This window comes from Urocitellus parryii, chromosome 8, assembly GCF_045843805.1.
Source record: "Urocitellus parryii isolate mUroPar1 chromosome 8, mUroPar1.hap1, whole genome shotgun sequence".
In the NCBI taxonomy this organism is placed as follows: Eukaryota; Metazoa; Chordata; class Mammalia; order Rodentia; family Sciuridae; genus Urocitellus; species Urocitellus parryii.
In genome coordinates, this window is record NC_135538.1 from 16,756,553 (window position 1) to 16,770,727 (window position 14,175).

Genomic DNA, 14,175 nt, shown 5'->3' on the forward strand with positions numbered 1-14,175 from the left:
CTGGGGACAGGTGCCTCATCAGACTCATCTCAGCACACCTGGCATGTAGGTAGTGCCTCACATATAGTAGAAAATGGCCTGGCACATACCACAGCCCCAGGCACCAGGAATAAACTGTTTCTTGGGTGGCGGGATGGACTTCTAACTTCACCATGAGGGATGTTTCATTATTACTCAGATGATTATCTCCTAGTCACTGAGATCAAACAAAACAGAAACAGATATCCATGTCCTCCCTGACCCTGTGGCAAGGGCCACAGGTGCTTATGGGAAGTAACAAGAGAGATGTCACCACCCTGTCCCTCTCCCTGCACAACCCCCACTCCGCAGCACACACACAACTCTCTCTGGCCTGCCAGCCAATGCTTCAGGTCCAGGGGTCACTCCACAGCTGCCCCTCCTGGCTTCCCATTGCACGGCAGGAGTGTGCTCAGCTGGACTGGATGGTTCCCACAGCTCAGAGCTCTGAGGGCTGCCATAACAGATGACCACAAACCAGGTGACTAAAAACAACAGAAGAGCATTCTCTCACAGTTCTGAGGGTGAACAGTTTTATGTTTTTCTACTCCTATCCCTTGTTCATTGAATGAGGAGATGGGTAGGGCTTTTAAATAGTATTTTGTGTGCAATTAACAAGTTGTATTGCTGGGACTAGGGCTGGTTCTCAGTGGTAGAACCCTTGTCTAGTATGCATGAGGCCCTGGGTGTGATCTCCAGTACCAAAAAACGAAAAGAAAAAAGAAGGAAAGAAAGGAAAAAGAAAACAGGTTGCATTGCTATCATTTATTTTGCCTAGAAACACCAGTTTGCTACAAGGCTACAAGTCTGAAATCAGGGTGTAGCTAGGGCCACACTCCCTCTGAAGGCACCAGGAATGGACAGTTCCTTGTTGCTTTCTGGCTTCTGATGTGTTCCTTGGCTTACAGCAACATCACTTTAAGCTCCATCTCTGTCTTCATGTGACCTTGTTCTCTGTCTCTGTATCTATGTCTCCCCACTCCCTTCTCTTATAAAGACACAGTGGTTGGATTTATGGCCCACTCTAAACCAGTGTGACTGTGTTTTACCTTGACAATATCTGCAAAGACTCTTTAACTCCACATAAACTCACACAGATGGGATGCAGGGGTCAGGACTGGAACATTTCTTTTAGGGGACACAATTCCATCACCACAGGGTTGAGGTGTTCACTCAGAGCTCAAGAAAATAACTTCTGCAGTACTTTGGCTGGAGATCAGCAAAGGTTTGGGGCTGGGCCTTAGTGCCCAGGTCCACTGATAGCTAAGACCATTAGGGCTTCATCCTAACACAGGAGCAGCATCGATCATCCTCTCCCTCAACCTAGGATCCTCCACCTGCTTCCCACAGGCCTGGTGTCTTTTCATTCGTAGTCCCTCTACCTAGAAGCTGACAGAGTGTTAGCAGAGACCATCTCCTACCCTTCTCAGGGCTTTAGGAGGGAGATCTATCGATTCCAGAGATGGCAGATCCCTCAGAGTCAACTCCAGCCCATAAGAGCTACGCTTTACAGCAACCGCAGAGAGATTTTCCAAAAGCCACTTACTTGGGTTACATAGTCGCAGTCTCACTCTTTAAGCTCCAGGACCAAACACCCGGCAGGCGTTTGAGCCCTGGGTAAACCAGACACTGGACAATAGGACCACAAACTCAGAAGCCAAGGTTAGACAAGGCATAAAGCAGGATGGAGAGTGCCCTGGAAGGTCGTTCCCTCCTCACCGTGGTTGGTGAGAAGGTCAAAGAGCCTCTGGGCTGAGCCAGTCTTTAGAAGGCCAGGCCCTTCCCTGCACCAGGGCCTGTTTCTCAGCCTTGAGCACTAGAAATAGCAAGCATTTTGTCTCAAAACCCAAACAAAATAGCCTGTGTGTGAAGGTTCATGCAATTAACAATTCAATTAATTTTATTTAAGTGAAAATTCTTTCTAAAAAAGCTTGTTGTTCTTCCTGAGCTGAGCTATTTCACCAAGAGCCACAGTCCCAGGCACATGGACCATGTCATGCCTCCCTGGGCCTCTGAGTCTACTCCTGGACTTTCCCTCCACCTGGAGTGTCACAGAGCCCCAGATGTCTTCACCGGGTGCTCCAGCTCATCTTTTGAGGGCAAATGAGCCCTCGAGTCCTCCCCAGGATTCCTCAGCCTCTTGGTACTGTCAGGCTGTTTCTCTTTGATGGGGCTTTGGTAGCTGACCTGCCTTCTAGTTCAGCAGTTTCAAACAGGGGCCATTTCCCCCCCAGAACAGGACACTTGACCATGTCAGGGGACACTCTTTATGGTCACAGTGAGGAAAAAACAGTATTATGGTAGCCAGTGGTAGGACAGGGAAGCTGCTAACATCCTAAAAAGCCCAACGGCTCTGGAGGCTGAGGCAGGAGGATCGCCAGTTCAAAGCCAGCCTCAGCAAAAGCAAGGTGCTAAGCAACTCAGTGAAGCCCTGTCTCTAAATAAAATACAAAATAGGGCTGGAGATGTGGCTCAGTGGTTGAGTGCCTTTGAGTTCAGTCCCCAGTGCCCCTACCTCTCCAGAAGAGCCCCCATGGCTTACGATTACAATCATCCCTTCAGGTCCAGGGAGAATTGGTGCTGGGACATCTAAGGATGCTCAAGTCCCTTATATAAGTTGGCGAAGTACTTGTATATAACCCATGTGCGTTCTCCCATGTGCTTTTAGTCATCTCTGGATTACTTACAATATCTAATACGATGCAAATGCTGGGTAAGTAGTTGTTATAAGGTGCTGTTTGGGGGAATAACAACAAAAGAAGAAGTCTGTACATGTTCAGTTACAGACACATTTAGAAAAATATTTTCCATCCACAGTTGGTTGAATCTACAGATGCAGAAACGTGGATGCATTCAGCTCCAAATGTCAGTAGCATAGAGGGTGACAAGCCTTGTGCAGCCTGATGTTGACCATGTGACCGTGACTATTTGTGTACCATGAAGTTTCTACTCACTCAGGCAGAAACTTCATTCATCTGGTGATTATATTCTCAATGCAGCGCATGGTGTGAAATCGCATTGTTAAGATAGTAAATGTACTAAAACAGCTGCTCTCCAATTGCTTCTCTGTGGTTTGGGCACACACATTCCTACTGGTAATTAGGAGGGTGCTTTGATTCTCTTCATAGTCTTCTGACAATTTTTCAGTTTTTCAGGGGTTTTAGACTTTGCCACATAAGTTCTAGTAATCCTGTCTTCATTAAAACTTGTGCTTAAGGGCTGGGGATATGGCTCAAGTGGTAGCGCGCTCGCCTAGCATGCGTGAGCCACTGGGTTCGACTCTCAGCACCACATAAAAATGAAATAAAGATATTGTGTCCACCTAAAACTAAAAAAAAAAAAAAAAAACAAACAAAAAAAAAAAACCTTGTCTTAAGGGGGTAGGAAGGATAGCAGAATGAATCATTATTACCCTATGTGTGTATATGATTACACAACCAGTGAAACTCTACACATCATGTACACCCAGAAGAATGAGAAGTTATACTTCATTTATGTATGATGCATTGAAATGCATTCTACTGTAATGTACAACTAATTAGAACAAATTAAAAAAAAAAAAAACTTGTGCTCAAAAATGTTAACAGCCATCTATTGAGTACTGACCGTAGAAACCCACACTATTCTAAGCATTTTATGGCCTGAATGTAATTCTCCTTATCAAATGGATAAGATTATTGTCCTCATTTTACATATGAGGAAACTGAAGCATGAAGAAGCTAGATAAATGAGCTCAAGGTTACTCTGCTAATAAATAGCAGAAAAGTCCAAGTTCACGATCCCAAACTGCCTGTCATAAATAGCTTAGGTTCTTTCTCAGATTATTCATCAAAATAAACTCTAGGTCATGATTAAAGATCTGATCATTATTATTATTTTTTTAAATGAAACTTTGCAACCTTAGACCAAATATAGGAAAATGTCTTTTTAACCTCAGGATAGGGAAAGATTTCTTAAATGAGATTTGAGGAGCACAAATTAGGAAGGAGAAAGTCAGTAATTTTGACTACACAAAAGTAAAAACACCTGAAAGACCCAAAACATCAGAAACAAAACTAAAAGACACATGTTACACTGGGAGCAGATATTTGAAGCGTAAACAAAAAAGATAAGGGTTTAGTATGAAGAATATATAAAAGTTAAGACAAATCAAAATGTAAAAGGCCGACAATAGGCAAAGGGGAGGTGGAGGAAAGAAAGGGGAAAGTACATGTCCAACAATCAAGTGCAAAACTCTCCGGTTCACTAGCCAAGGAAATAGAGGTAAAATAACCTCGGTTCCACCCTTCCAAGATGTCACATTGGCCAAAAGCAGAATGTCCCCCAACCCCCAATGTTGGCAGGACTTGGGAAACCAGGAACTTTAGCGCAGTGCTGGTGGACATGTGAATGGAGAGCTGGGCAGTGATGAGTTCGGGTCAAAACTGTGCACAGCCTGGTCACCACTACAAACACTGTTTGCTGATGCTGTAGGTAGGAGGCAGCCAATGAGGGAGTCTCTGCCTAGGCCCACGATGGCTCCTGGGGCTCCCTGGTGCATGTCTCTCTGCACGTCCCTGCCTTCCTCCGTGGTGAGGGTCTGTACCCACATGCTCACCATCCAGTCTCAGCACCTCTGGGCCACTTCCTGAAAGCACCGACCTCAGTCTCTCCACAAGGGCCAGAGTAGGCAGAAGTGGCTACTGGGCAGACCCAGGGCCAAGTCCAAACAGGGCAGAGGGGGCAAGTGTACGGGCTCACTCTCCCCCTTCCCTAGCACTGTTGGCACTGGAGAGCTGGAGCTCTGCGTCTAAAGACCACTCCAGGAGGGCTGTGGCCGCTGGAGCTGGAGCTGTCACCCTGGCTGTCTTCATTTCTTGATCAAGTGGGCAACAAGTCACCTAAATAGTGCCTTAATTCGTCTGGCTTCCCAGAGTCGTGGTGGCTGAATCATTCCAGCAGTGAGGGCATCCACAGATCCTAGATCAGACACTGGAAAGGACCTGGATGGCAGTTCTTTTCTTTTCTTTTTTTTCTTTTCTCTCTCTCTCTCTCTCTCTCTCTTTTTTTTTTTTTTTTTTTTGTACTGGGGATTGAACTCGGGATACTTGACCACTGAGCCACATCCCTAGCCTTATTTTGTATTTTATTTAGAGATAGGGTCTCACCGAGTTGCTTAGCACCTCACCATTGCTGAGGCTGGCTTTGAACTCGTGATCCTCCTGCCTCAGCCTCCCAAGCTGCTGTGGAGGGGTTATCCTTCATGAAGTGCATGGCAGCATGCCACTTGGCAGTCCCTCAGAGGACTTCTTTGACTGGTTGCTGTCCTATACCTATACCTAAAAAAAATTTCACGTGTGTTTGAAAAACATCATCCAGGGACCCCATGTAAGTAAGGTGTCTTCCGGTTCTGTTGCTTTATTTGGTTAGACAGAGAACATGGCTCTTGGGCAACACTCACTCACCTCCCCCATAGAAATGCCCACCTTGAGATGAGGCTTGAGGCTACACACTAGCTTTTGCTTGGGCTTCCAGTGAAGGACGGGCATTTAGAGAGCACCCTGGCATTTCCTATGAGGCTGGAGCTGAAGATACTGTCTGCTAAACTACTCAGCATTAGGATTTAGATTTCCCTTAAAATTTAACCCTGGGAAAATATTTATTTCTCTTGAAACTTCTACATGCTTTCTCTGGGATTTGAGAGCTTAGAGGCAACATAGATGGTCTGGAAAACATGTTTTGGGGGCCCAGTGACCTTGGGTTTCAATCATGACTCAATCACTTGCTGAGTAAATTTGGGCAGTGTGGGTCCCTGTCTCTACCCCAGTGGACACAATTTTTTTTCTGAAATGGACACAATTTTTCCTTGGGACATTTTGATGGAGTGTATCAAATGTACTATAAATGGTAAACAAGTGGCAGTAGTTACTAGAAAATCTATTATAATGTCTCAATGCAGTGACTATTTTAATCTAGCTTTTTAGTAGGATGTTCTTTTTCTTCTAATGATTTCTGATTGCACTCAAGAGTTATATTTTGTCTATCCCATTCTGTATGTGTTTGAATATTCTGGACTGCTTCAACTCTTCTTTGGAGACAGATGGAATAAATAATGTAGAGCAACCCATCCAGGCTGACTTGTACCATTCTTACTTCCTCAACACCAGCTCCCTGGTTCTCATTTGGTATGACCCACTGGCTGGCTGAGTCCTTGGGTCAGTCACTGTTGGCCACCCTGTTGATTGTTAACAGCTGGGCTGTTGCATGGTGTGGTTATGATCTTTCCTCTTAACCTGGGTATTGCCAAATCCAGGAACTAGACAGAGTTCTGTACTTGCTAAGGCTGGCAGCAAGACCAGCTGAAGAATGCCGTGGCCGGGTGGGCCTGGGTCAGACTTCACCTGCCCCAGGGAGAGAGAAGCAGCCACCTGATCTATGAAGGGCAGCATCGAGGTGAGCCAACGAGTGAGTCCGAGGCCTGGTTCCTATTCCAAAGGACACCATGATTTGCTCGAGACTCCTCTCTTTGTGAAGGAGGACAGAGTCCTTCTTCATGCCCCTGTCCCCTGTGCACACCACAGCCGTCTCTCTTCTCTCCTTTGCAAGTTGTCGTCTTGTGGCTGTGAGCACCAACTTTCCCTGGCAGCTTCTAGGAGCAGATGTTCTTCCCAGTTGGAGTCAGGAGTGGGAACCTGGAGCAGCAGTGCCTACCCTCAGATTGTTCACCTTTTCCTCTGGGACTCTCCTGACCTTCGTGTGGTGTGTGTGTGTGTGTGGTGTGGGGCAGCAGGCTGCCACCCTCAGGGGAATTTGTTTTGCATGTAGTTGTTGAACTTTGATTCGGTGACTCATGCTGAGATGCAAACTTCTTTTCGAGTCCTCCTTCCTCCTCCCACATCTGATTGCTTTTTTCCTTTCCTTTTTTTGAACTCGAAGCTGAACTACCTTTGCAGGGGAACGTGACTTCTTGCACAGGAAGTGCAGCATTGGCATACAGTAGCTTCTAGCGGTAGTGTGGACCAGGCCTGCTGCCCTCCTCTGACTCCAGGGACCTCTGGGGGAGCTGGGTCCCTTACTGGCTGGAGAGCATCAGCGTGAAGGCTACAGGCAGCTGAGAACCGGAGGGACACACCCTGCTGGTAAGTGCAAGTGCCCAGGCCATCAGTCAACGTGGCAGGCCCTGTGCAGACTTCAGCCAAGTGGGCGGGAGGAGAGAGTCCAGAATCTCAGGGCAAGAGGAGGGCAGGTTGGAGAGCAGAACTTGGGTGAATATTTTCCTGAACAATATGACTTCTCACACCTGAAATTATTTTAAGTGCTCAAAAAAAATAAGGTAAGCATCTTTAATTTCCTTTAGGCACAAGTTTTGCTGAATTTTAGCAAAGATTTTTATGGAGGAATGATTAAGCTTTATAGTTAAGTAGACTGTTTGCAGGTGTTTTAACAAAGCTCTCGGTGTGTGTGGGGGGGGGTGCTAATGAGGATTGAATCCAAGTGTGCTTACCACTGAGCATTATCCACAGTCCTGTTTTTTAAAATTTGAGCCAGGGTCTCTCTAACTTGATGAGGCTGGCCTCAAACTTGAGATCCTCCCGCATCAGTCTTCCAGGTCTCTGGAATTACAGGCATTTCCCACTGCGCCCAGCAAGCCCTGTTTACAGATATGTTAATGTTATGAAATCAGAAGGAGTGGAATTCTTTTTACCCTGTCTCCATGCTCATGAAAGCATCGTCTGTCTAGAACTTGGTTCATAGGCCTCTAGTTTTCTGGGAGAAGGTAGTTCAGCTTTTCTGGGAGAAAACTAGATCCGGAAGTTTTGGCAGCAGACCCAAACACTATTCTTCTAGAGGAGGGCTCTGTGGGCGTCAAGCAAGCTACTGAGAAAATTGAACTAAGTCTTAATTTGATTGAGGTGAAGATATTAGAAATCTCAGCTGAGCTACTAGAAATCTCAGCTTTGCCCCCATCCCCTGCAATTATGGACTTTTCTCACAGGCTAGATGATCATCCTGCAGTCAAACCTGCCAGGTGACTAGGTCAGGATGCAGAATGCAGTAGAGGTGCTCTGGGATGTGGATCAAGGTTGTAAATACCTGTGTGTATGCCCCTACACGACCTACAGCCACACAGGGGAGCAGGGGACTGGCTCTAAGGGGAAAATGAAAGGCCAGGCAGCACATCCCCATTCTGCACAGCAGCCAAGAGGTGAACACAACCCAAGTGCCCATCGGTGGATGAATGATTGATACAATGTGTGCTGTACAGAACCAGCGAATTATTATTCAGCCTCTGAAAGGAAGGACATTCTGACATTTGCTGCAGCATGAATGAACCTCAAAGAAATTACACTAAGTAAAATGAACCACGACAAAAGAACAAGCGCTTTCTAATTGCACTGGTGGGACCTAAAGGGGCTGTGCTCATTGAGATAGTCCGGCAGTGGTCACTAGCCCTGGTGGGCAGCCGGAGCGGGGAGGTACTGTTTAATGCGGCCGGAGTTTTGGTTTTGCTGGTTGTATTTTTGGTAAATGCCATTCTGACTGGCATGAGATGAAATCTGAGAGTAGTTTTGATTTGCATTTCTCGAATTACTGGAGATGTTGAACATTTTTTCATATATTTGTTAATCAATTGTATATCTTCTTCTGAGAAGTGTCTGTTCAGCTCCTTAGCCCATTTATTAATTGTTTTTTTTTTGGGGGGGAGGGGATGTTAAGTTTTTTGAGTTCTTTATATGTCCTGGAGATTAGAGCTCTATGTGGCGTGTGTGTGGCAAAAATTTGCTCCCAAAATGTAGGCTCTCTCTTCACCTCATTGATTGTTTCTTTTGCCAAGGAGAAGCTTTTTAGTTTGAGTCCATCCCTTTTATTGATTCTTGATTTTATTTCTTGGTTTTGCAAGGTGAAGAGTTCTGGGGATGGTGGTGAGTTGTCCAGCTAGTTGTACTTAATGCTACAGATCTCGTACATTTAAAATTAGTTGGAGTGGTAAACTTTATGTTTGGCTATATTTTATCACAATTTTTGAAAATTTTAAAAATTACAAAAAACAAAACAAAACAAAAAAAAAACCCAAAACAAAAAAACAGTCAAACCACCAGTCCTTTGGGCAGCAATCCTTGCCTGACTGTGACTTCCTCAAAATTGAACTGACAACTCCACTGAGAGCCTGAAGATCTGAGCTGAACCCCCAAACTTCTGCCTGGACTCTGCAGAGAAACTGGGAACACGCCACCGACTTGGAGGACTTCCAGCGGACCTAAGGTCATGGATTTAGCGCTGGCAGAGGCCACCCAGAACGGCGCTATGGCCTGAGGCGGCCGCTGGGGGGCGCCCTCCGACCTGGGCGTCAATCCTCACGGCCGGGTCTTTCCCATTGGCCAGCTGTGGGCCCCAGCTGTCAGCAAAGCCTGTCTTTTCCTGTTTCCTCAATTGCATTCTGAGGAATGAGGTAGCACATTCGGCTTCCCAGGGAGGTGCGATTTCCTCTTGCAATACAGGCGGCGCCGTGCACGTGGGCTTTCCTTTCCCTCTTTCTTCGTCTTTCAGTCAGTCAGCGCCCCAGACCTTTGGCCCAAGGTCCCCAACCTAGGTCAGCTGATTCTAGAAGAAACAGATCTGACCTGACTACCTTGTTCCACCTGCGAAATCTGCCCACTTCCCTTGGCTATCCTGATAGGTGGCTCTGACTCTGGGCTCCACACCGAGTCCAGGGTGCGGTGGCCTTGACTGACCATAAGGAAGAAAGCCGTGGGATGCTGACCATTGGGCCCGCTCATGAGGCAACCTTGAAGATTTTGTTACTAATCTGCTGTTTGTGACTTCCAGTCAAGATTGAGGAAGGAAACGGAGATAAAGTTCTTCAGACTTTCAGATCTTAAAAATAGAAAGACCCAGCCAGCAGCTGGGGTGTGGGAACTCATGGACCACTGCATCCAGGGGGAAGGTTGTCACCCAGCGGCCCAGGGAAGCTCCTGAGAACAACCCCTGACCCTGGTTACTCCCTTATTAGAAGAAATTCGTTGTAAAAGGAAAGGAAGTTGATTTTAAAGTTCCAGGGTTGGGATGGGGGTAGGGAGGACTCTCCGAAGTAGGTGAATTCTTTGTGTTAATTTTGTGTGAAAACAGCTGTCTGGTCCCATGCATAATCTTTTTGACAATCCTCAGAAAAGGAGCCCTGGGTGGTAACTTCTGGACTTCGTGGAAAACTTCAGCTGTGAACAAGGACCTGGTGTGGTCACTCTGCCTGCCTGCCCAAGTCAAAGACCACTTCTTTTCATTTTAGAATTGTTCATGTTTTTGTCACATCTGAATGAAAGATTATAAAATAAACAAACTCTACTCATATCTGTTCCTTTGTGATCAAAGAAAAGTCACCTGAACAGTTGTGTTTTTTTTTTTTTTTTTTGGTATGAGGGATTGAACTCAGGGGCACTTGAACACTGAGCCACATCCCCAGCCCTATTTTGTATTTTATTTAGAGACAGGTTCTTACTGAGTGGCTGAGTGCCTCACTTTTGCTGAGGCTGGCTTTGAACTCACTCTCCTCCTTCCTCAGCCTCTGGAGCCACTGGAATTACAGGTGTGCGCCACCACGCCCAGCTGAACAGTTGTATTCTTGCTTTCCATTTTTGCAATGAGATGCCACCTTCATCCTGAGGGCTATTCAAACTGACAAGCTATTTTGGAGACATACTGATTGTCAGGCTCTGAGATTTATTAGCTATAGAACCATCATTCTGTTCCAACCTGAGCCTCTGTTTCCTCATCTGGGTAAGAAGAACACCTGTATCTATGCTGCCTTCCCACAGGAGTGGGCTTAGCTTGGGGGAGGGGCCCATGTTCTAGGTGGGGAGAAGGAACCTAAATAAAGGCCTTTGGGGTCACTGTGTGACCCCTGGTGTGAAGCTGGCCTGTCCGTTTGTTATAAAAATCTTCTTCCTGCCTGGAGTTTGGTCCAAAGCTAGACCCCAGCCAGAGGGGACAATGGTCTGGAGAGAAGTGGTCACGAGTCACAGAGAGACACAAGGCTCGACCAGAAACCCGATTGCAAGGGCATAACTCCCACGCAGAAGAGCTTTGGCCTTTACTCTGCACAGTGTGGAGGGACGTGGAAGTGTTTGAGCCATGTACTGTCTGGGTGGGGTGCAGTGAGTGGTGAAGTGAGGTGCTGGAGCACCATTGGAGGCCTCCCAGGAGTCCCCAGAGTGATGGTGCAGCCCTTCCTTTGTTACCCAGTTCCGTGAGGGGCCCGTCCTTGCCTTCAATGGAAGACAAGTAATTTCGCACTTGTATTTTGAATGCACTTTTTTTTTTTAAATCAAAAGAGTTGTCCTTATCTTCACAATTTCTTGTTTACATTTTTGGGTTCTGTTTTTCCTGAGTAGACTGTGAACAAGTTGAAACTGGATTGTGTCTTGTTTTGTTTTTATGGAGCTGGGCCCCGGCACAGTGCTGGTGCAGAGTAAGTGATCCATCAAGATTTGTTCCAGGAAGAAGTGAGTGGACCTGGGCGGTGGCAGAATGAGCACCGAGGGAGGTTAGTTATGGCAAATGCCCAGAAATAGGTAACGACCCATGGGATGTAGATGTGAGGGAGAGAGAGGAGTCACAGGACTTCCAGATGTTTTCTTTGGGCCTCTGGGGGCTGCTGTTCAATCAGATTGGGAACCCAAGGAGAAAAATATATTTGAGGAGAGAATATATATTTTGGTGATTTATTAAAGAAAAATCTAATAAACCCCTTAAATACACAAGGCACCATGCCAGGTACTGGTGACTGAGAGATGAGTAGGTCAGAATGTGAATCCTTCAGTCTCTTGAGAAACACATACATGATGATTTGATGTGTGATAGCCAAGGTAGATGACATGACCAGAGTCACATTCACATGCCCTTTCCAAGTGATTGTGTGAGCTGAATCTTGATGTTTGCGAAGCCCAAAAGAGTATGTGCATGAGAACATTCTGGAATACTTAGGAAACAGGGATAAATTCAGTGTGTCTCTAGAGAAAGGGCCAGGTGGGCCATTGGTGACTGTGACTTAGTCAGGGTCAGAGCATACGGGATGCAGCTGCTCAGCCTGCTTAGGAATTTGGCATCTATGGTGTAGTCATCAAGGGCCCAGGGTGGGAGGACACCCGTGGGCAGGGGCTGCTGTGGCTAGATTTGTGTTAGAAATGCTGGCTCCAAGTCAGCCACAGGCAGATGGGTGAGGAAGGAACCAAGGAGACTTCAGAGTAAGGTGGGGGGCAGGTGAGCTACAGAGGGGGGACGTACTGGGCTTTCTTGCCTGGGACAGAGGAGGAGGGCCACCCATCTCCAGTCTCCCTACATGGAACCACATATGTGGAAATATCTTAGGAACGGTCTGGATTTAAGAAGAAACTTTTATTTTCAGAACCCTTTGTACTCTTAGATAATTTTTTAGGACCCCAAGAGCTTTTCCTTATGAAGATTATATCTCTCTACTTTATTAGAAACTAATTTTTAAATTCATTTATTTTTAAATAGCAATAAATTGATTATATTAAATGATATGCTTTTATGAGAAATAACTCTATTTCCCAAAAGATAAAAATTAGTAAGAAGAGTGGCATTGACTTATTTTTTGCAAGTTTCTTTAATATCTATTTTAATAGATGAGAGCTGGATTCTCATATCTGCTTCTTCATTTAAACTGCTGCAATATCCACAGCGTGTAGTCTCTGGAATATTCCATTGTATACTCTTGAGAGGTTGAGAATGAAGTAAACAAATTATATCTTAGCATTATTATGAAAGTAGTTTTTACCTCGCAGACTCCCTGAAAATGGCTTGGGGTCTCCCAAGTTTCCCTGGAGTTCATTTTGAGAAAAACTAGACACTTAACAAACGTCTGTTGAACGACAGCGTTCTGAGTTCTGTTGCATTTTGCTTAAACCGCATGCCTGGCATGTACTGCATGGGTTTATAACTGTGTGTGTGCCTGGTGCTCCATAAGAGGTGGCAGCCAGATGTGAAGCTGCGGGACCCATGGGAATATAGGGACGGGTAGAGGGCCTGGGCAGGACCCCAACACTGATGGAGGGAGCAGAGAAAGAGCTGGAAACATACAGGAGGAGAGGCAGGCCAAGTTATGCAACCTGGGGGAGCAGAGAGTTTCAAGTTGGGGACAGCTCATAATTTTAAAAATTTAAAATGACAATTTGGAGAGTGAGTGAGTCCACGGTGTCAAAAGTGGCAGGGAGGTCGTAGGCAAGGATTGTGAAGATTCGAATGGATTGTCAGTTAGAAGGAACTGGTGACCTTGGGGGAGAGATTTAGTGTTTCATTTGGGAGGCCCGTTGTCAGTGGCCGAGGTGGGATGGAAGCAGGCAGGTGGGGGCTGCAGTGGAGGCCTCTCTGCCCAGAAAGTTGGCTGTGGAATGTCCTTCCCCCGCCGAACCCTGACATTGTTAGCCATGCTCTGATTCCCGCACTACAGGGAGAGTTGAGGTGGGAACCTACCACAGAGGCATGACTGCTGCAGATCAGAGATAGCATCTAAAGGTGAGGAGCTCGAAATGCCGAGAAGAGGATGGGGTGAAAAGAAGATGCACAAATATCTTCAGCGTGCAGGATTTGCTAACAGTGAAAAACCAAAGGCAATCTATGGTTTCCATGGTTTGATTTAGGGTTAAACGCTGGAGAGCACCATTCATTCATTTAATTTACAACTATGCATTGGGATTCGGCTGTGCCAGGCATTGTTCTAGATGCTGGGCATACACAGTGGTCAGCAGTACAGGTAACCTGGCAAGGAAAGATTCCAAAATGCATTTTTGATAAGAAAAGTACATTGCTTTTATATACAGTATGGTGTCATTTCCGTACAAATCAAGCAAAACAGTTCTAAAGCCGGCTTTGTTATCTGGTAACATGCAGAGCAGGGCAGAGAAAGTGCTAGAGAGAAGGAGCAGATCATTGGCAGGAGAGGCACTACGGATGTGCTATGTGCATTGCTCTTTATATTTTGACATTGTTCAAATTGTTCACAGAAAATGTGTTTTCAAAGTTACATCTGTATTTCTAAATGTTTTTTGAAAGGTGTAAGATGAAGGTCTTTGCGGTAGAAAAGAGAGACAGGCCCAGTCTGTCTGGAGTGTTCCTATTGGTTTAGTCATGTCCCTTCTGACAGCATCTCTGAGGCTACAGTCC